Below are 23,868 nucleotides of genomic sequence, written 5' to 3' on the forward strand. Positions count from 1 at the left end.
GTAAATCATTTTTTTCATTTAATCTCCATTTTAATTTTCGTAAAAGTTTCCAAGTACCAATGAGGCTTTTTGGCGCATCTTCAATTTTCCAATTCATGAGAGGTGCCCAGTCATCATTCATCTGAGAGTCCATCTACAGAATGTCCTCACATTTCTATACAGCATATTTTGCTTTTTTCCTTCCAGTACATAAGCAACAATTTCATTCCCGGGCAATGCCGGGTTGCTCTGCTAATCATATATATAATAATCAAAATGAAAAATGCCTTAAAATGTATTTTACATGGGGTAAATATTATGCCGTATACAACTCAATATATTGAGTGAAATATACGGTTATACTAATTTTATTAAATACTCCTAATAGGGCAGGCTGTGAATGTAAATTTGAGAAGAGGTTGTTTAGTTTTATAAGGTTCAGTGAACATTAAATATACCAGAGTGGGTTGGATAATAAATGTCTTAATATTGTGTGTGTGTTTGTTTCGGTAAGAGCGTTTGTGTGTGTGTATGTGTGTGTGTATGTGTATGTGTGTGTATGTGTGTGTGAGTACGCTTCTGCATGAAGATAGATAGATAGATAGATAGATAGATACAAAAATAAATATACGCGGGCGTGTATGATTCTGTGTAGAAGAATATATTACTGAAGGAAATTCCAGCTTTGATTTGCACTTTGTATTTACAATCTTATAATAATATAATATAATGAACCTGAAGATTGCGTAGTTTAATGCATGAAAGTACTACTTCAAACAAAATGGATATTTAATATTCTATCATTTCATTATATTAAATTATTATAAGACTGTAAAACGGAAATATCAGACAATTTCGGAATTTCTTTGAGCAATATATATATATATATATATATATATATATATATATATATATATATATATATATATATATGCATGAGTGTAATATGTGTGTGTGTGTGTGTGTACGTACAAACACATGCAGTCATATATTCAGATTCTCATCCATTTATTAATATGTCTATGCAGGTGGCCTAAAAAATTATATTACTACAATAATAAATGACAATGTTACATCTCAGAAGCAATTGCAATGAATTCATAGAAGAGCATCGAAGCACTTCAATAAAGAGGGAGCCTAAACGCATATACACGCCAGTACGTGTATATACATGTATTTGTATTTATAATAGCACATACGCACACACTAAGACCAAAAATGACTTCAAGCAGATGTGAATATTCACGTGCAAAATTTTGTCTAAGTGTGTTTTAATTTGATATTCAACGTTTCTAATTGTTTGATGCCATATTTCGAGGAATCAGACGTTTAACCCTTAAACGCGACAAGCGGATATATGAGCTCCAAACTTGGCAGACAAATTTTCAACAATTCATATTTTAGGTATTTTTGTATATGACAGGATGTATTGATAGTACATGCTTCTCTCCACAGAAGAAATAAATGACAAAAATGCTCTGAAAATAACCGTTAAACAAAGGGAACTTACTATGTAAATGACCGTTATTAAGACAAACAAAAGAGCTATTAGAATGACCGTTAAATAAAGGGAGAAAACCCGAAGGAGAGAAAGTAAAAAACGCTCATAGAATTCGCGTATGTGCGCATGTACATACATACAAATGCGGGCACGCACACCCACGTACATGTGCCTATAAGCATATGCTCACTCACACTCGCGTGAAACACATTCCTGCACACCAACACACACACACACCTATATGTATACATATATATGCAACCATACACATGTACACATATACATACCCGCACACACGCGCATACACATGTATATATACCCATACAGGCAAAAATATGTTCATATACACATCTATATACGCACATGCACAAACAAATGCAGGGTGAAATGTAATATACAGAAAAAATATATAAAAATATATAAAGCAATAAAAGTATATAAAAATATATATAAATATATATATATACTCTCTCTCTCTTTCCTTTCCCGAGCGTCTAATAACACTATCCGTATCACGTCCTCACTTTGTTGTTTTTTTGTTATTGTTTTTGTCTTTTTTTTAACTTATATATATATATATATATATATATATATATATATATATATATATATATATATATAGAGAGAGAGAGAGAGAGAGAGAGAGAGAGAGAGAGAGATAAAATGCTTGTACGTGAACACAATATAAAAAGAAGGTTCTATCTGTGATCTTGGAGGACCAAAAAGATAAGAAATATTTTGCCATATTTGGACATGATCCGAAAAGCTTAGTTCTTGAATTTAGATATGTAGCGGGGTCTAAGCTGGGAAGTAAGGGGGTGTGAACCAGATAGTTTTCCTATTTCAGTTTCTTTTTCTTTATTATTGAATTGGTGACAGGTGTATAGGTTATTTCCTCGCTAAATCAACTATCCTTTAGAGCATTATTATATACTGGGATGACACTAATAGAAATGTCCCTATCGGATTTAATGTCCCTTAGATTTACATAAGAATATTTACAAACCTTATAGGAAGCCCAACGATAGACTTAACTATATTAATGTAGATTCCTGCCATCCCCACATAGTGTTTAAAGATTTATTTAAAAACATTAGTAAAAGAATTTCCAGCCTCTCCTCCGATAGGAAAACTATCTGGTTCACACTCCCTTACTCCCTGAAGTGACCATTAGTATAGGTAAATAATTCTTAGCACTATAGATAGAGATTTTCCAATCAATCATAGTTACAGAAAGCTCTTCAATAGGCATAACTTAAAAATCAGTTTTAGCTCAACTACTAATTTTAAAAATATAATCGTACAGAACACACATAAACAACAGAATGAAACTAGCTGTTCATGCATGGATAAAACTTTCTGCCCGCTAAATGGAGCTTGCATGTCCGAGACCATAATTTATGACGCCACCGTAGACTCTAAAACCACTAAGGACATTGTTTCGTCAAAGAAACATTACTATGTGGTTCTCAGAGGAGGTGAAATTTAAAACCAGGTTCAACTATCACACCTTGAGTTTCAGGCACTGGCATAAAAGAAAAATAACCTAATTATCCAGGCATATATGGTCCTTAAAAGAAAAAGTTGTCAATTACAACATCCATTGGAAGACTTTAGCCAAGTGTAAGCCTTACACCAACTGCAGTGGAAAGTGCGTTCTTTGGAAGTGCGGATATTGAAAGATGGCTCATCTGGAAAAGCAGCTTACACCCCGCTACATGTCTAAATTCAAGAACTGAACTTTTTGGATCATGTCCACATATGGCTGAATATTTATTACATTTTTGGTCCCCACAAGATCACAGATAGAACCAGCTTCTCAAAATGTGTCCACGTTATATATATATATATATATATATATATATATATATATATATATATATATATATATATATATATATATATATATAATATTTATATATATATTTACATATTTTTATATACATTAATTTGTTGCTGATGGCGAACTGAGGAAGTGCCTCAAAACTGGATTGATGCTATTTTAGTCTCCTTGTATAAATCTAAGCCAAAGGATACATGTAGTAATTTTCGTGGGATGTCGCTTTTGTCTGTAGTTGGAAAGGTAGTCGCTTGCATTCTGTTAGAACATTTAAATATCTTCATAGTGCCTGAGTCTCAATGTGGTTTTCTCCCCTATAGGAGCACAGTTCATTGTATCTTTACTGTCAGACAATTTCAGGAAACGTTCATTGAACAGAATCCTACCCTATATCACTGCAAGATATTCGATATTGCTAGTCTAAATGCTCTGTGGCTAATTCTAAGGAAAATAGGTTGCCCAGAAAAATTTATAAATATGCTCAGGGTTTTACATCAAGATATAAAGGCTAGAGTTAATTTTGATGGTGGGCTTTCTGAATTTTTTGCCATAGAAGATAGAGTAAAGCAAGGATGCCTTGATGCACCCACCCTCTTTGCAATATACTTTGATGTTGGGGCAGAATCGTTAGCACGCCGGGCGAAATACTTAGAGATATTTCGTCTGTCGTTACATTCTGAGTTCAAATTCCGTTATGGTCGACTTTGCCTTTCATCCTTTCGGGGTCGATTAAATAAGTATCAGTTACGCACTGGGGTCGATGTAATCAATTTAATCCCTTTGTCTGTCCTTGTTTTCCCCTCTATGTTTATCCTGCTGTAGACAATAAAGAAATAAATATACTTTGCTGTTGTGCTGTCATACGCTTTTCAACACACCAAGGAGGGTATTTACATAAAATATCTAACAACAGAATGAAATTCAAAACAGTTTTTTACTTTACTCATTAGGGAACTCTTATTCGCTGATGAATGCGATCGAGTCAGTCACTCTGAAAAAGGCCTGCAGTCCCTTGTATCTGTACTTGACTCAACTTGTGATGACTTTGGCTTGACCATCAATTTGAAGAAAAAACAGGTGTATCAAATTTCAAGTGGTGCTGTTTGCAACCCACCTAAAATTTTCGATAAGGGTAGGTTACTTGAAGTTATTGACTCTTTCATCTACCTCGGAAGCTCAGTACAAAATGATGGAAATCTGGATACAAAAATACATCTGCGAATTCAAGGGGCAGCCCAAGCGTTCGGTGGTTTAGAGTCACCCGCTTGGCGCCAACGACATATAGATAACATAAAATTAGCTCTTTACAAATCGTTTGTCTTATCATTCCTGTTATATTCCTCTGAAACATGGACATTTTATTAAAGATATTTCAAAATGTTAGAGGCATCGCTTCAATTAAATCAATGATTCTGAAAAATCAAATTAGATGTTCTGGCCATATAGTTCGAATTCAGGATGATCGCACACCCAAACAGCAGTTTTATGGCGAGCTTGCGGAGAGGAAACGCAATCGGTGTAAACCTAACAAGAGGTTTCAGGACGGCATAAGTACTACCATGAATCAATTGGAATGGATCCAAAGGCCCTAGAAAGCCTTGCTTCGGATCGAGCTGAATGGCGAACAAAAGTGTGGAGTGGAGTGAATGCTGTTGAGGATGCCAGAACATGCAATACTCAAAACAGGTCTAAAGAAGAATGTTGCGATTAACGAGAAAAAGCATCTCGGCGACTTTTTTGCGTGCACAGTCTCCAACAGACCATCCTTTTCTTTTGCTTGGCTCAAATCTCATTTGCGGACCCATGAAAAACGAACCTCTACCAACTACTCTGCCTATATATCTGTGTACACCTTTCAATGCCGTGTATGCCATAAGGTCTGCGATTCTAACGGAGGTTTCACAAGACATTTTACGATATACAAAGCCAGAACTTAACTGCAGCTCATGGTGGTATATCAGATATGCAATCTATGTAGGTGTCTTTTCAATATATTGTCTGGTTTAAAAAGCCACATCAAATGCCATGATGGATTTAAGGTGTAAATACAAGTGGTGAAACTCTGCATAAGGAGTAGACAACCACAGTAGCATTTACATGGCCATCTCTCACCATGAGGCTTTTATGTAGGAAAAAGAAGAGGATTCTCAATATAAAAAAAATAAAGTGAAGTGAAAATCTTTTTATCATAGGTTTCCTGAGTAATGGCAGACCTAAGCATTTATGTTTCAAGAATGTTTCCGGCTTAAAAGGGAAAAATTGCTGTGACTTTCTATCATTCCGTATTTATTTACTTTCGCGTCTTTGTGTACTTCCCGATTCATCCACCCCCTTATTTTTATGCAAAGTTATTCATAAGTATTCACTTCAAGTACCTGATTCCACTAAATAATCCCTCTATATATCAAAGCTCACGTCACTAGAAATGTACTAGCTGAAGCTAACATGTGAGTGCTAGTAACAAGAATCACGACCATTATTTTTAAGGGTCGTATTCAATCAACTGAATCGATACAAATACCGAATGAAAGACTAAGTTGTTACTGTAGATATGCAAGTTCAGGAATTAAGTAACGTATTCCAGCATATTTTATATTTTCCACCCACTTACTAGACACGATATACTAGACAATATACTGAAATTCTTCTATCTTTTACAACCAGTAAGTAATGACACATTTTTAAAATAACCATTGAAGACTCACAAGAACACCTGATTTTATGACAGGTGAGTGCATCATAAGAGTGAATAGTGAAATGATGATACAGTAACTAAAAAAATCAAACGAAGATCTGGCTGATGAAACAATACTAAATTATTATGAAGGATGAACTGAGCTGCGATATTCATCCGTTTCAATTTTAAACCGGATCATTATTTTGTACTCATTTTTTCAGATATTTACTTCTCACTCTGAGATATACACCACGCATAGAACAAATTTTACTTCTTTTTCAATATACTGCGATGTCTAGTAGATGTGTATGCCTTTCTCAACGTCATTAGCGATGTACGTTATGTGAAACAATATCAACGGAGATGTGAATTCGTGAAAAAGTTTTCGGCTTACTGGGAGTTTAACACATGCTCTTGGGCAATAGTTGCACATAGAAAAAATATCGATTTCTCACAATAGCACGAAACAGGAAATAATACATGTTAAATTAGATAACGCTACATACTTGTTTAGCAACTACTTTTTATTTACATATGTGTTAATACAATTTCAGTTCAAAGCAGTTACGCTGAAAAACGTGTTCTAAGTTGTTGTAACCATGGGGTATACAACGGCCGAGGTTATTACCGAATTTGTTGTCATGAAATTAAATTAATTAAAAGCTCTTTTGTTTCGTTTAATTCCCGGTAGTTTCCTTTTAAATAGCTTCATTAAAACTTATATAACGAAATGTTTCTTTTATATTCAGCAAGTTGTTTTGATTCAAATACAGAGATGGATAGACGTTAACACCGAGATCAATTCTAAATCATTCCTCATGGATTTAATTTCAGAATTTTATATTGAGGTTCATAGACGTAAAGGCTGTTTATGTTAGGCTTCTATCAAATACGTTTTCCTGTCTAAATTTCAATATATTTCTCTCTCGCAATGGAAACAACCCTATCGCTGGCTATAGAGGAAGTCACACATGGATGTGGTCGCACAATTTACTAATAAATGCACTTTTAATCTTAGCCTACCGTTTGAAAAAGAAACATTTTGGTTTATGTAAATTGAGATATACTATGACAAAATAAAAATCGATTGTCATGGCTGGGACGGCTTGAATTAGATGTCTTATCCAATATTGAAAGGACAGCTGAATACCAGTGTTGTTGTTATTATTATTTCAAGGTGGCAGATAGACAAAATCCTTAGCAGCGGGGTGGGAGGCAGAAATGCCTTGTGTTATGTGTTGCAGCATTTTTTTTTTTTTACATTCTCAGGTCGAATACCGCCGAGGTTAGCTTTGTTTTTTTACCTGAGTTAAAACAACTGTAATACTAATTTGGGCACAGAAACGAGAGATGAAGTATTAGTCCAGACTATTGATCACGGCATTTGACTTGTACTTTATTTTATCGATCCCGATTAGATAAAAAGTAAAGTTAACCTCGGAGGAATTTGAACTTCAGATGTTAAAACCAGGACAAAGACCACGAGATGTTTTACTGACCCTTTAGCTATTCTGCCAATTCACTGGCCTACAACAGAAACAATGATTGTATCTAAAAAAAAAGGCAGAAAACTTGAAATTTTGCACAGAGATGTTAGTCAATCAAATCTATTTCAGTTCTCAACTGGTGTTTTATTTTGTTGACTCTGGAGGAATTAACGGTAAAGCTAATTTTGGGGACTGGGCGTATTTGAACTCAGAACGCAAAGAGACGAGACTGCAGAACACTTTTGAGGCCCTCTAGCGGCCCTTGTCAGTCGACCGCCCTAAAACATTAATACTTGTTTTGAATTTAGACACAAGGCCAACAATCTTGAAGGGAACGGAATCAGTTGATACCATCGCCCCCACCCCCACCCTGATACTTTATGCTGCCGTCTCTGAAGGGAAGGAAAAAAACAAAGCTAACCTCGGCGGTATTCGACCTGAGAATGTAAAAACAAATGCTGCAACACATAACACAAGGCCTTTCTGTCCCCCACCCCGCTGCTAAGGATTTTGTCTATCTGCCACCTTGAAATAACAATAACAACAACACTGGTCATCAGCTGTCCTTTCAATACTGAATTTATCTACTATGGAGTGAGACATTAAATGTAAGAAGTAGGCAACAAAAGAAAAAGAACGAAAAAGAAAGAAAAGAAAAGAAAAGAAAAAACACCCAATTGTTGTAAATTGAACGTACCAGTGTTTTATCGATATTTTTAAAATGCATAATGTATCATACTTTGAAGCAATGAAATCCACAAAAACACAGACCTCAGAATAACCTTTTGTCACTTTACGTGTATATTTACACAGTCTATTCTGCTATGGTTGTGACAGAACCAAAGTAAATGATGTGTTACTAATGCTTCTATCATACAATACATAACTGGTTTTCAATACATTAAATTTCGTTGCGTTCTGAGGATCAAACGATAATTCTGTGGCGCAATTTGCACAGAAAGCTAAATGTTTAGTTTAAAATTATATCAAGAAAAAGAATAGATATAGAAAAGTATTGTGAATGCTTTGTAATAAATTGTATTTATGTATAACGAGATGAATAACGTACCTTTCAACTATTAATATGGATTTTCTATGGTTTTAAACCATATTTCTTGTAAAATCCCAAGTGCACTTGGACATCACTTGCAACACATTGTCTGTGGACACGGAGACCAAAACTCGCAAACGTGCTTGAACTTCAAGCTAACGAAAGACTTATTATTGACATTGCTGCCTCAATCATTTAAGATATTTTAGTCTCTAATATCAATTTACAGTGAAAACTAGTCAACAAGGAAACCTATGTGCTGTTGCTCGACTTTCAAAAATGACTAGGTGCCAAATATGACTAAACTTACACATTTCCGTCTCAGAAAAAGGAAACATGAAATTATGCAGCCGTACTGGAATAATGTCGTGATACATACACTATATCCATTTCGTTTTCATCCGCTTTTTACTGGTTTTAGTCATTCAAACAAATCGACTTCAGTTCTCATTTTCAAAGTTTGGGACTCAGTCTATTGTCTTCTTTTGCAGAACAACTAAGAACGGGGACGTAAACGAACACTGGTTGTCAAGCAGGGTTAAGGACACACGCATACACACATACGCGCGCGCGCGCACACACACACACACACACACACATATATACGACGGGTTTCTTTCAGTTCCGGTCTACCAAATCTACTCACAATGCTTTGGTCAGACCGAGGCTATAGTAGAAGACACTTGGCCAAGGTGCCACGCAGTGGGATTGAACTCGGAATCATACGATTGGGAGGAAACTTCCTATCACGCAGCCATTCCACTCACATGGATTTAGACGGCCCGGGGGCTATAGTAGAAGACATCTGACCAAGGAGTCCCACAGTGGATCCCAACACATGACTTAATGGTTAGAATGCAAGCTTGTTACCCACTCAGTGACATATAAATGTATATAACTGAATGAGGCTAAACAACAACGTACAGTGTAGTATATTAGACTAGCAAGAGTTAAGTATTTTGCCATCTTATCTCAAAGGTGAAAATAAGAAACACTGATACCGAGCTTGTTGTTCCATACGACATTGAAATAAACTACTTTTGACGAAACCTTTACATGGAGTCTCGAGCTGCTAGAAATAACAGCGAAATACACTTTATCACTTACCTAATCGTCACAAGAAAAGGGCAGGGCTGATTATATATTGGATAGTGTATTTAGGAGACATTATACCCGAGAGGAAAAACAAAATCAAATGGTCAAACCTCAACTGCTATTTATCTGATTCTTCAGGTTCTTTTGTATGGCAGTGCGAAGATTGTGGTTTCGATTCCTGAACAGGGCGTCGCGTTGCGTTCTTGAACAAAACACTTCATTTCGCGTCGCCCTAGTCCACTCAGCTGGCAAAATGAGTAATACGTGCGCCATGGAAACCGCGAAAGCGGCCTTATTAGTCCATTTGACTCGGGAAGAAACTCAGACTGTTTTATGTCTTAAAAAAGAAGAAAAGTGCCCATAAATTCTGCAGGACTCTCAAAACATAATTGAGGAAGGAGACTTATCACTTTACAAAAAAGGGAAGGACACATTGCATGTAGTGTCCTTCAAATACTCTATCTAGCCATAGATATATTACAATTTGAATGCCCTGTAACATAGGTCTCCATCAGGGCTGACCGGAGATTATAATGACTAATTACTTTAAATATTGATTTCAAGTTTTGGCTCAAGGCCAGCAATTTCGAGGGATGGGCTAAGTCGATGATATCGAACCCAGTACTCAACTGGTACTTATGTTATTAATGAAAAGCAAAGTTGACCTCGGCGGAATTTGAACTCAGATCCTGAAGACCGACGAAATGCCGCCAAGCATTTTGCCTGACATGCAAGCGATTTGGACAGTTTACCGCCTTATAATTACTTCAAATATTTAAAAAAAACCTTAGCTATCATAAAAACTAGGTCGCTATCCGTCGCTACACTGCTGTAAAAGATATTTGTTACTCATGCACATACCTTCATAAATTGTTCAAGGTAAAAGTGTTTTTATAAAGACTCTGATTCGTTGTGTATATGTTCACACACACACACACACACACACACACACACACACACACACGAACAAACATCGAAAAGTAAATATATGTAATCGACTTTGAATTCCGTGCTGCGTTTTGTTGACAGTCTTGTAATTAAGATACCTGCGTTTTAAATTAACACTTGTTAGTTACTATGGTGACAACACTACCCACCTACCTACTACGTTTCTATCTATCTATCTACACACACACACACACACACACACACACTCTCTCTCTCTCTCTCTCTCTCTCTCTCTCTCTCTCTTTCTTTCTTTCTTTCTCTCCCGCATATCCTATTTCTCTCTCAACAACTTTTTCTCCTCCCTTTCTTCTAAATATATATTATGACAGGGGTTATCTCCCATTTGAGTTTACTTTTGAAGCGAAAGAAACCTAGAAGTTACCGTCACAGCAAAAAATTGTATAGAATTCGTTTATAGAATTAGAGAATTAGGATTTGATCACATTTTTTTTTTTGCTTTTAATTTTAATAAGTGACAATTATATTCATAGATGAAATACATTTATGAAAGAAAACTCATAACTTAATATTTTTTGTTAATGCTAATCCCACTAAAACAAGAAAAAAGTTACTTTGTAGTTCTTTTTTTAAGATGGATTTATGGATCAATAAATGCAAATGGTGGCGTTTTCGTTAATTATGTTAACGTCAATAGAAGCTAATATAAAAGAAAATAAGCGTCTGTTGTATAGCCGACAGTAATCTCCATGACACCCAACAACGCATTAACATCTATGCGAACCATCAATCAACTTATAACAAAGTTAACAAAACGAGGAAAGAAAAACAAAAACGAAACATAAATAGAAAGGAGCTAAATGAACGGAGGACGTACTAATTATCACAGACTTTTACTTCACTAAGTTATAAAAGAAAGAAAATATGATCTGAAACAGATAATGTTTTGTCATGAGGCTGAGTTAGAAACTTTAAAAATGCAACACAGAGTGTAGTTCTAACTATAACAGCCGTTCAAAAGTATGGTGAAATAGATTCTTTGTGTGGTAGTTAGTTGTTTATGAGTTTACATATATTTTAATTTAACTTTCTATTCGTAGAGGATAGAGGTTTTAATAGGTTAATTACAACGGTACTCGAATATTATTTAAGGGAAGGGGTAATTATAAGTTAATTAGATCTGTTTTCATGGATTCCGGCGTGACCTTGTTTGACACCTTAAGTTGTCTATACATCTGTTGTATAGCTAATAAAAAACAGCCTGGCGTTATGAAGATGAAACAAGATCAATACAATATATATATATATATATATATATATATATATATATATATATATATATATATATATATATATATATATATATATATATATATTAATAGTTATCGCCAAGCCAACATGGCAGTCCCAAAATTAGGACGAAAGCTGCCGTGAATTAGCTCCAAGAAGCCATCGCCTCTAGCTAGCTATGTGACACACGAAACCTGTGTCCTTTATAACCTTCGAACAGGGGAGGTCAGCAGCTCCCCCTTGCTGGTTTGGCATCTGCAGACTAGACTAGTTTCAGGGTGTTGCCCCTTGTCAATGCAGAGCAGCCAAGCTCCAGCCAGGCGGCGCTACTGACTGTCTGTTCGAAGGTTATTTATCTAATTTCATGTTGGCTTGGCGATAACTATTAATTTCCAGTACTGCTGCCGTAGTCTCCTTTAGAGAGACTTAGAAATATTAATAACTCTATTTCTGAAAACCAGTGGATAGATTCCACTGAAATTAGATAAATAACCTTCGAACAGACAGTCAGTAGCGCCGCCTGGCTGGAGCTTGGCTGCTCTGCATTGACAAGGGGCAGCACCCTGAAACTAGTCTAGTCTGCAGATGCCAAACCAGCAAGGGGGAGCTGCTGACCTCCCCTGTTCGAAGGTTATAAAGGACACAGGTTTCGTGTGTCACATAGCTAGCTAGAGGTGATGGCTTCTTGGAGCTAATTCACGGCAGCTTTCGTCCTAATTTTGGGACTGCCATGTTGGCTTGGCGATAACTATTAATTTCCAGTACTGCTGCCGTAGTCTCCTTTAGAGAGACTTAGAAATATTAAAAACTCTATTTATATATATATATATATATATATATATATATATATATATATATATATATATATATACATATATACATACATACATACATACATATGCATGCAACACAATGAATACACACGTATATACACCAATGTATATACAACGATTTCTACATAGATACATGCATACATACATACATACATACATACATACATACATACATACATAAATACATGCATACATACATACAATATATATAAACAAAAGAATCAGATGCGATTGGCTGAATGAATGAGTGATGAAAGATAAAAAATGTAAGAGAACAGCGAGGACAGGTCGATAATGAGACCGTCGTCTGCATGAAATAAATCCGATTAGTCATTACATTGCTCATTGATCAACTCTCTCTCTCTCTTTCTCTCTCTCTCTCTGTGTCTGTCTATCTCCCTTTCCCTCTCCCTCTCCCTCTCTTCATTTTTCTTGAGAAACAATAAAACTTTTTAATCAATCTAATAGCTCAGTTGAAGCAAAAGGCTACAAATTCAAAAGTATGTTCAGAAATTCACCCACCCCACCATGACTATCCGAAAAATGTTTTTTAATATCTTTAATCCCTTATTTGCTTCAAGACATTAGAATGTTACCATGCCGAAGCATCACCTGGAAGAATTTTGGTCGAATGAATCAACCCCCAGTACTTTTTCTTTCATTTTATTTTGGAAAGAGTTAACAACCTTTTCATTTAGTGATTGACTGAAAGGTGAAGATGGAGATCTCGGAATGTACGAAAAATATAAAGTAGGATAAACAAAAGAATTTCTTCGCATTCTTAACCAATTCCAGATACTGAATCGATATTTCATCCTCCCGCTAGCATGAATTATTTTGCTATATTCGATTTAAAAGGAATATCACGTCAGATAGAAATATGTTCTGAGTTTAATCTACTCTAAAATAAAATCGACGCTTTCTAAGAGCTAACAGTTTTTAAGCGTATGGAAAGATAGTTTTATTTATAAGGATTGGTAAATGAAATTTTCCTCTTATTGTATCTTTCAGAGAAAACAAAACAGCTGTCAAATAAGTGAATTTGAATTGGTACTTTAGAATTGTCTCGACTGAAATATTAATCATTTTGTCAACATCATGTTAACCAGTCAAAATACTGTAAAAATCTTATGGAAATTTCGTTTGTTATTCATTTTAATTAGCTTTACACTTTGTGAACAACGACGTCGTTGGCTACACACTTCGATTCATTGGTTCACAGCATTTAAGATTGTAAAAGTGGCAAGATATTGTTTGTACAAATTGGTTGGAATAGATACTGTAAGGTACTTCTTCCTACAGCATTAGCTTATAGGTTTTCTCACCGATATTTACTCTTTTCGCTGAAAGGTACACACACAAGGATTATAATATATACAGCTCTATAATTTTAAAGGAAATCACTGGCCTGATATTATAGGTCTCGTAAGAATATCTTCTCAGGGATTCAAAGCCCGATTTAATAGATACGAGGATATTCTAACGAAACCTACGGCATCAGATTTGTATATTTGTATGTTAGAGCTCAATTTGTGCCTCTATAAGAAAACTATATATTGAAATCATTATGTTTTACAGGAAAAAAACGTAACAGAACGCACTTTCTAATTTCTGTGGTTTTTCTTAACAATATTGTTTTTTAAATGCAGATGTCAGATTAACTTAAATAATTATCTGTTATTTTTTTATGTCACTTTTTAATTGTTAAATAAAAGTGATAAGAGTGGTGACGGTCCAGAAGGCAAAAGAGAATGTCACATGACTGCTTTTATTGAAACATTGAAGTAAACATAAGCACACACACACACACACATAGACACATGCATGACGCACGCATTTGACACACATATTAGTAGTAGAATTGATTGTGTTAGACAATGAACTAGAATAATGCATGAAATGAAAGCGATAACACGCAGAAAAGATTTGTCAGTGGATCCTGAGATAAAATCGACTGCATGTTGGTTAAACTTATGCATCATATTACTTTCTACAATAGACAGAAGAGGGTGTGATTAGTCGATTAGAACCACACCATTGCTCAACTGGTGTTTATTGTATGGACGTCAAAAGGATGAAATGCAGAGTCTACCTACGCAGCATTTGAACTCAGTACTTAAAACCTGGAGAAAAACCACTATTCGCTATAGTAAAACAGCTCCAATTTCATTAACAATCTTCCGAGTGCCGTGAAAAAGGGGGCAACACATTTTAAGTTTATATTTCGGCATTATTACTGACAAAATGACTAACTAGATCAGTAATGAAACAACTATTCAGAAAATTTTCTATGTAATTTAGATGTTGATCGGAAGTAAATATGGATAACTAGTGAGCAAATTATCAAGATTATATTCAAACGCATATCCGACAAAGAAAGAAAACAACATGGGGCCCCAATTTTTAAAGCCGGTATATGTATGAAAGTCTATTGAATCGATCCCTGTACTATTGGCGTTCATTTTATTAGCATCTCTTACCAGAGATAACTAATGTCGATGCTGGGTGGAAATTGAACATATAGAAGGGAGTATTTAAAGTAGTTAATTTTTGGCAACCACCCTCGCGATCTACCGTCTCAAATATTTTTCATCTGAGGAGCAAAATGTCGGTTTGTGAGAAAGAAAGTTTTATATTCATTGAGAAGGAAAATAGATTGTAAGACCCTTGTATTAAAGAGGTTTTAAGGATGTTGTTCTAAAAAGAATGACATTTGAAGGAAGGAAACAATTTTAAAATTGTTTTCAATGGTGATTATAGAGTTGGTATGTATGGAAAAGTGACATAACTAATATATTGTAATTTATAGATATCTGCGCACAACGACAAAATAAATTACAAATAAGTCCTGGAAGATTTAAACTGCCAAATCTTACCTGTACTTTTTATAAAATATAAAATTCGAATAACTGATAGATTATTTGTTTTTAGTATTGTTCTCGTCTATAGAGTTGAAAATATTTATATCAATTCTACGCTTCGATCATTTTCATCTCCAGTGGCTATTAGGTGGCTTATAGTAACTTATTACATTGGAACTAGGAACCTTTATCCCCGACTGAGGGTAAAACTGGGGTTGTGCAATTTTCTAAAAGTTCCTATTTGGAATCCAGTCCGAAACTCTCTAATTCTCTCGAAAAAAAAATTGACAATCATCAGAGATAGGATACATCAAAATGTTATGCAATTATAAATATATTAATTTCATTCAGACATTGAAATATCTTGCGATAGCGAATCGGAATTGTTCGCCATTTGTGTTCACTGATTAATTATGAATTAGTAAGAAACTTACGAGCAAAACCAGAAATTTATGCCAGATTTATGAGGAAATATAAATAGCTGTTAGGATATAAACATCTAATATCTTCCGTGTGTTGAAGTGAATATTCTTGTTTTGGTGTGCGGCTGATCCGTACAAAACAAATAAGGACATTATATTACATTACAATTTACTTTTCTATGTCTTGTTTCGATTCGATTCTTGTGCTAGTCTTTCAATAATTCTTTAGTTAACAACTTCGTAACTGAGTTATTTGTATGTTTATTGTTTTGGTCATGAATATATCTCAACGCAGGTGAGGGTGCTACTGAACCTTCGGTACTTCAAATGATATATCGGCTTGGCCACTTAGCTAGTTCCAACGTTTACTCTGCTACAGTACATGGTAACGCAAATGCTCATTTGAAGCGTATAAAGTAGGAAATAGACATTGTTTTATATTAACATGAGTCTACTAGCAACAGAGAACAAAATTCACTATAAATGTAATCCAATTAAGGAACTAGACATAAAATACCCTTTTTGGTAACAACGTAAAATCTATTCACTTGTTCACCTGCGGGAAATTTTTACTGTGGTTGGAAATTGCACAATTTCTAAAGACCATTCAAAATGAGACATTTTGAAGATTGAAAATTAATGTTGAGGATTATTGTTAGATATTCTTACTAATATTTAATTAAAAATGTGGCTTTTAAAACCATTTTTTATATATTACAATTACAATGAAAACGTTATTCAATATTTTGATTTTAAAACAAATGATAAGAATAAAAAATAAAATTCGGTGCATTCAAATTTTTAAATCATCATTACAAAATTATTGCCTTCTGAAATTGCTTCTGCTTTGAATTTAATAAAGAGCTGCTTTTTTATTTATTTATTCATTCATTTAATTTCTACATTTTCATTTTCAGTGAAATACATGTCTTTTGAAATAAGATGTCATCCAAATTCTCGGGAATGTTGTAAAAATAAAAATAAAATGGACATTAAATAATGTTGCAAGAGAAAGAACTCAGTGCATGTTAGATGGAAAATTAAATGAAACGAATAGTTACAAGTTATTCAGTACTTCGACAGCAGCCTACACAGCTTACATTACGTTTAAGTCTGAATAACAGATCCGGAAATAAAGCTGGTTCTGACAATAAATATAACAAAATAAAAATATTTTCACTGCAAATTCGTTCGAAATTTACTTTGACTTCATCGGAAATAGAGAGGAAGTCCAATTTGATCATTTTTTCTCCTTAAACAATAAAATTTTTCTCAACTTTAGCTTGCTTCCTAACACAGCCTATTCCTCGCTTTCTGTTATTAGGTTTAATAAATTGATTTTCTTGGTCTGGCTTCAATAGCATTGGTTACTATGCTCGTTGACCAGTTTCCTGTTCCTAAAAATGCTATTCCATTTGTTACATTGAGATACTTGATCTGAATTCTACGACAATCACTAAATATTACTTCGACTGGAGAGAGAAACTGTCTAGTCAGTTCATGTTCGGCTATACATAAAACAAAAGCCTGGAAATGTCATTTCTGTTACAAAACTAATGCATGAGTTGTTCTTTTAGCCATACGCCAGCCAGCCTTCATTTAGTAAACTAATCAATGATATTCAAAGTATGAGTATCTCATTTTGTAGAGGTATAATGTATACAGTAATACTTCGTATTATTAGCTCAAACGTGCCTTTCCATTTTCTTCAGACAGCATGATCCTGTTTCAGGTTATTTTGACTGCAATTTTTCGTGTGTAGAATACCGCCTAAGTGTTTGAAACGTGCCAAATACCACTGCAAGGTAAGACGTTTCTATGCCTAATTAAAAAGAAACATCAATGTCACTGGAGTACATCTCTTAAGAAGAGGGTGACTGACTCAATGCTTCGACCCTACGAAAAAGAGCATTAAGAAAAAGATTTAGTTACATATGTATTTTACTTTGTAAATGGTAAATACTATTTTTTAAAACAAAATATTTCTTTAGGAATAAGTTCTCTTTCTAAAAATTCCTTTTATATTGCCCCAGTAAAAATAGCTGCGGAAGTTTGTCCGTAAAATATAAGTACGGGCATGTTTGTGTGGTTAGGTTCTCTTCACAAACTCGTGGCTTCAGATTCAGTCCCACTGTGTGGTACATTGAACAACTGTTTTCTGCTTTAGCCCCAGGCAAACAATGCTTCTAGTAGATTGAAGCTGTAAAAGACTACTGTGTGTGTGTGTTTGTGTGTGTGTATGTGTGTGTGAGTGTGTGTGTGTGTGTGCACGCGTGCGCATTCATACGTTTGTCTCCGCACACAGACCATTTAAAAACGGGTGTTAGTTTGTTTAAACCCCCAAAACATGAGAGTTCGACAAAAGCGACGGATAAGATGAGTTTCAGGTGATGCTACGTATATATATATATATATATATATATAGCAATAAGAAAATGGAGGAGAATATGCGGTATCCATCGACTTGCAGACAGTGTATTCCGTTGAATTAATTAATTTATTTTGTAACGACTATTAAAAAGGTTGCAAGATGCAACGGGAATTTTAACAAAAATAAGTAAATGAGTGGAAATCGAATCGGTTAGAACGTTAAATTAATAAGCCACTAAAAGAGAATGATCCTCCCCAGACACAACAAAATGTTTTTGTTATCTACATTCCAGCGATGGAGCTTTATACCTTTGTAAGAAACCAGCTCCTTTCTCGGAGGAAGAATGGAGATAATCAAAAGCGTACACATATATATATACTTACATATACACATACATTCATACAGACATCCATGTGTATGCAAACACACAAACACATATAACCTTGATACTGCGTAGACTAAGATCCCCGGTGAAAGGCCGCTGGCATTTATAGCGTGTTAAACACTTTCGGTACTTTAGGGACTCCTTGATAGAGAAACTGCTGCATTTGTTGAATATAAAAACAGTTTGGATGCTTGTTTCTCTGGAGACTGTGAGAATGATGTAGACGCCCCTGATGAGAGCCCAATAAAGTTTGAAAATCGATTAAGTTTTTACATCATTTTGCAACCTGCGGACGAATGGCTAAAAATTGCCCTGTTTATAAATATACCATATGTTACATAGATATGTATGTGCACACACATATACATACATATGTACGTACACACACGTATGCATATATATGTTATATACACACACTCACACACACACATATATATATATATATATATATATATACATATATATACATATATATATGTATATGTGTGTGTGTATACACATACACACACACACCGAGGAAGACAGACAAAGAGAGAGAAAGAGAGAGAGAGAGAGAGGCATTAATCTTCATTTTACGTATTAGGCTTATCGCTCAGGTCCAGAAACTATCTAAGAAACATTTCAGTCCATTGAACATGACATTACAGCCATTATTAGTCTGCTACTTCCACTTACGCACATTCTGGACATTCAGTAAGAACCCATTAACTGAGAAACGGTCACTCATTAACACACTATAACCAGTAAAACACGCTCTGACTTTTTACGTGTCTCTTGTAATACGCATAACTACGATGGTAACTTCTCTGAACTTACTTGAAAAAGAAAACATTTACAACTATAACACTCGTATTCCCAGAGAAGCAGATCAATGGAGCTCAGATCTATGTACTGATTCTTCTTCTTGAACAATATATATATATATATATATATATATATATATATATATATATATATATATAAAGTAAAGACCATTTGCTAACATAATGTGTCAGTCCTGGATGGGACGAATGTTACTGTTGTTTAGCCCCAGGAAACGTCGTTTCCAGCTGGCTATACGACACAATATCTGTGTCATAATACTTTCGAACAGGCGAGCCCAGAACCCCCATCCAGCACAAAGCAACATTTGTGGACCGGTTTCTGGGTTATTGAACTTCATCAGCACATGGATGCTGATCTTCAATATATATATGTGTGTGTGTATGTGTGTGTATTTCAATGATTCCCAAAGTCATGATTTAAGTCTGTGCCCCCATAGCCTTTAATTCCTCTCTCAATATTGTGGTAATAAATAACGGCTGGGTGGACTTTCTTCTTTGTTTGTTTTATATTTTAAAATTTTATCTTCTCCTTCTCCTACTTTGGTTCCGCCTCCCTGCATAGTTGTAAAGGCAAAGTTTGTGAACTGGTTTCATCTTAAATGACCTTGATGACTTAGAAGACTGGGTTGACCACAAATCATTTCATTACCATTTACCAGTAGACAATAAAAATTTTCTCTATAAATATCACAGGCAAACTTAGGCATGACATCCTCTATTATTGGAAGTGGGGATAATTGGATCACTGAAGGTCGCTTAATCATTCTCTTCGTAAAAATACACTACTAACCTGAAAAATTTCGTTTTGGTATATTCATTCTGTCAACTGAAAAAGCAGTAGAATGTTGGAAATTTTGGCTTCGGAATTTTTTAAATTTTAAACTACGTTAAATTACTATGTTAAATTATTTGGAATATTTTTCATTGTAAAGTATCTATCTGAAGCAAATCCGATGGGGCACTCTTCTGTAGGCATGACATATACGTAATATAACGACACATATAGTAACATGCATGTCGTTGTGTGTGTGTGTGTGTGTGTGTGTGTGTGTGTGTGTGTGTGTGTGTGTGTGTGTGTGTGTGTGTGTGTGTGTACGTGCGTGTGCGCTTGTTGATGTGAGTGTGTGTTTGTGTTTGTGTCTGTGTATAACTGTAATAACCTCTATTACTTTATATTGCTATAAGAAAAAGAGGAGCTGACGTTGAGGGTCATCCAAGTATAAAATTATTTGACTCGACAATCGGAAGAGTTTTCTCTGTGCACCCAAGTCACTATGAATGTTTCTATTTGAGGCTGCTTCTTCACGAAATATGAGGACCGACTTCCTTCTCCTTCCTAAGAACGATTGGTGGTCGAAATGTCCGTACTTATAGAGAAACCTGTTTAGCTTTAAATTTGTTAGGAGATGACAATCAGTGGGATACAACAAAGGCTGAGACATTAGTGTCACGCACACATATTTCTTTGAGAGATCTTTTTGCGAGTCTTACCCTGAATTGTGAATGAGTAATCCATTAGCGTTGTGGCACAAATATAAGAATGATTTCTCAGAAGACTACAAATATCAAGCACAATTAAGATTCCCAGAGAAGGAAATAGCTTTCAACGATGCCATATATAATTCTGCATTGGTTGATATTGAAGATCGGGTTGTCTCAACGGGAGGGGAGGAGCTCAACAAGTTTGGCTTAACTAAAACTCATTGAAATGAGGTGAATAATTTGCTCACAGACGTTTTCCGAGAAACTTCAGATGCTATTGATTCATTAACAAGTTTCCTTGAAGAAAATGTCCCGAAAAGTTTGCCAGACCAACAACTTGCATATACAACTATCATTGACCAAGTAGCATATAAGAGGGGCGGATTATATGTTGTAAATGTATCAGGAATATCTGAAAAATCTTTTGTTACAAATTTAGTACGAACCGGAGTCCAGCAGAAAAAGGAAATAGCCTTAGCTGTAGCAAGCTCAGGAATTCCTGCAACTTTACTCTCAGGAGATCGAACAGCTCACGCAGCCTTTCAATCTAACTTCAAATGATAGAACTCTGCAATATTAGTAAAAGTTGGTCTTTAGCTCAAGTTCTCATGAAATGTTCTTTGATCATAATTTCAAATTACACAAATGCTGCTTGGTTATGTGAAAGAGCAATCATGACACCAAAGAACGTTACTGTGAATAATTTAAACGAAAGACTCGAGAAACTTTTACCAGGAAACAAACATACTAACAAATCTATAGACACTGTTGCGGATGAATCAGAAATAGTCAGTTACCGGGTTGAGTTCTTAAACTCACTGCAGCCACCAGGAGCTTCTCCCCATTGCCTTCCATTGAAAATAGGCGTACATTATAGCACATATGTTTTTAATTTTGCCCGAACATTTATTTACTTATCTTGTGTACTATACATAAGTTAAAGTCTGTGTGATGTTTGATTCATTCATAGACTTAAATACTATAGATAATAGATCAGACGTTTATATGCACCCATGATTATATTGGCCAGAAGAAAACAGCTATATCATCTACATGAAAGTTAACAATCATTTCTTATAATATGTTCAATACAATCTAAGTGAATAACTTTTAATATTCATAGTACAATTTTGGCAGCTTCTTTCAACCCAGTCAATGACGGGTGTTTCTGCTAATATATGCATATATATATATATATATATATATATATATATATATATATATATATATATATATATATATATATATATAAATATGTGTGTGCATGTGTGTGTGTATATGCGTGTGCGCGCATGTGTGTGTGTGCATATATAAAGAGAGAAAGGGAAGAAAAGAGAAGGAAGATACCGTGATCTGTCTTTTTTGCTTCACAAAGTATAGAACTAAAATGTCTTCAGTCGACGAAATTGCGATGAATATTAAATGAAGTGGCCATATTTTGTATAAAATTCGATATGACAGCCAGCAATTTACAATAATAACTATTTGGAAATTTAATTTTCTTATATTGATCATAGATTTTGTTTCCATTCCTAGAAATTATGAAAAATAGTAAATTACCTTGTTTTTCAAGGATGAATCTATGAATAATGGCTGTTTAGATTTAATGCTTTAAACAGTGCAATGGGGAACAAACCAGTTTTCTAAGTAAACAACTAGATTAAGTTGACACAGAATATGTAACCCAGTATTCGGGGTGTTTGAATTAAATAAGAGACGATCTAGAAGGAAGAAGCAGTTAGAACAACAAACTATATAGTTGATCTATATATGTTTTCAAAATATTATGTATGATATCCTTTAAGAATTTACTGCTCTATTCAAATGATGATATTTGGAGTGTTTGTAAGATTTATACAATATAATGCAAAAGAAAGATGGAAGCACTTGTAGGGTTAAACAACTCACTTTGCAACCATGTAGTTTCGGGTTCGGTCACACTGTGCGGTACCTGGGGCAACAATCTTCTATTGTAGCTCTGGATCGACCAATGCCCTACGAGAGAATTTGTTACACGTAAACTGAGTGGAAGCCTGTCATGTGTGTGTGTGTGTGTGCATGTCCTGAAAAACGTTTGACAACAGGTGTTGGATTATTTACGTCCTAGTAACCTAGCGTTTCTTTAAAAGAACTCGAGATAATACATATAGCAGACTCAAAAATAGGCTCTGGAGTCGATTTGTTCTATTAAGCCCTTGAACGTGTTGTCCCAACATGACCACAGTCCAACGACTAAAACAAGTAAAACTTAAAAGATTGAAGAAAGTATTGACACGATGATCACTAATTGAGAGAAAATTAATAAAAGCGTGGTGGAGGTTGAATATTATATTTCAATAGCTAGTTTCCATATCTCACTTTGAAAGGAAGTCATTAGGGAAAAAAATCCTGGAAAGGAAAAATCCTCAAAGAAAAATACGAAGGAAGCACAAATGACAACATAGAAAAATATTCCAAGGTAAGAATAAAAATAATTGTCTCCCAGCATTATGCAGCATTAGATTCCATACTCATTTAGGGGGTAAAACAACAAAAGAAAAATAGTCATTTCCATTGATATAGTTGAGTATAAGAAGGAAGTTTTATGAAATGAGAATCTAATTAAAGCAAAGATTGGACTGATTATTTATAAGCTGCACATAATTATATTAGATAGTCTTACATATAATAATCACTATGAAAAGAAGCAGTAAGACACCATAATTAACGATATTATGCTGTATATATCCCCTCTTTGAAGAAGTCGTTCGTTTAGAAGAAATCATGATGCTAAATAATGATGCTATCATTGGTGAAGTGGTTGATTACAGGAAGTCGTTTTGCAACGTCTCAACACATTGTTTAAGAATATTTGAGTAGAATAT

The 23,868-nt window shown here is 34.7% G+C and overlaps 1 protein-coding gene across 4 annotated transcripts in view; it reads right to left on the reverse strand.

Annotated features, from left to right (window-relative positions):
- The window catches only part of LOC106874430 (1-phosphatidylinositol 4,5-bisphosphate phosphodiesterase epsilon-1), a 1,217,386-nt gene that overhangs the window by 1,103,003 nt on the left and 90,515 nt on the right, over positions 1-23,868 (reverse strand). The window lies entirely within an intron of this gene.

Source organism: Octopus bimaculoides, chromosome 2 (assembly GCF_046866305.1).
Source record: "Octopus bimaculoides isolate indiv1 chromosome 2, ASM4686630v1, whole genome shotgun sequence".
Lineage (NCBI taxonomy): Eukaryota > Metazoa > Mollusca > Cephalopoda > Octopoda > Octopodidae > Octopus > Octopus bimaculoides.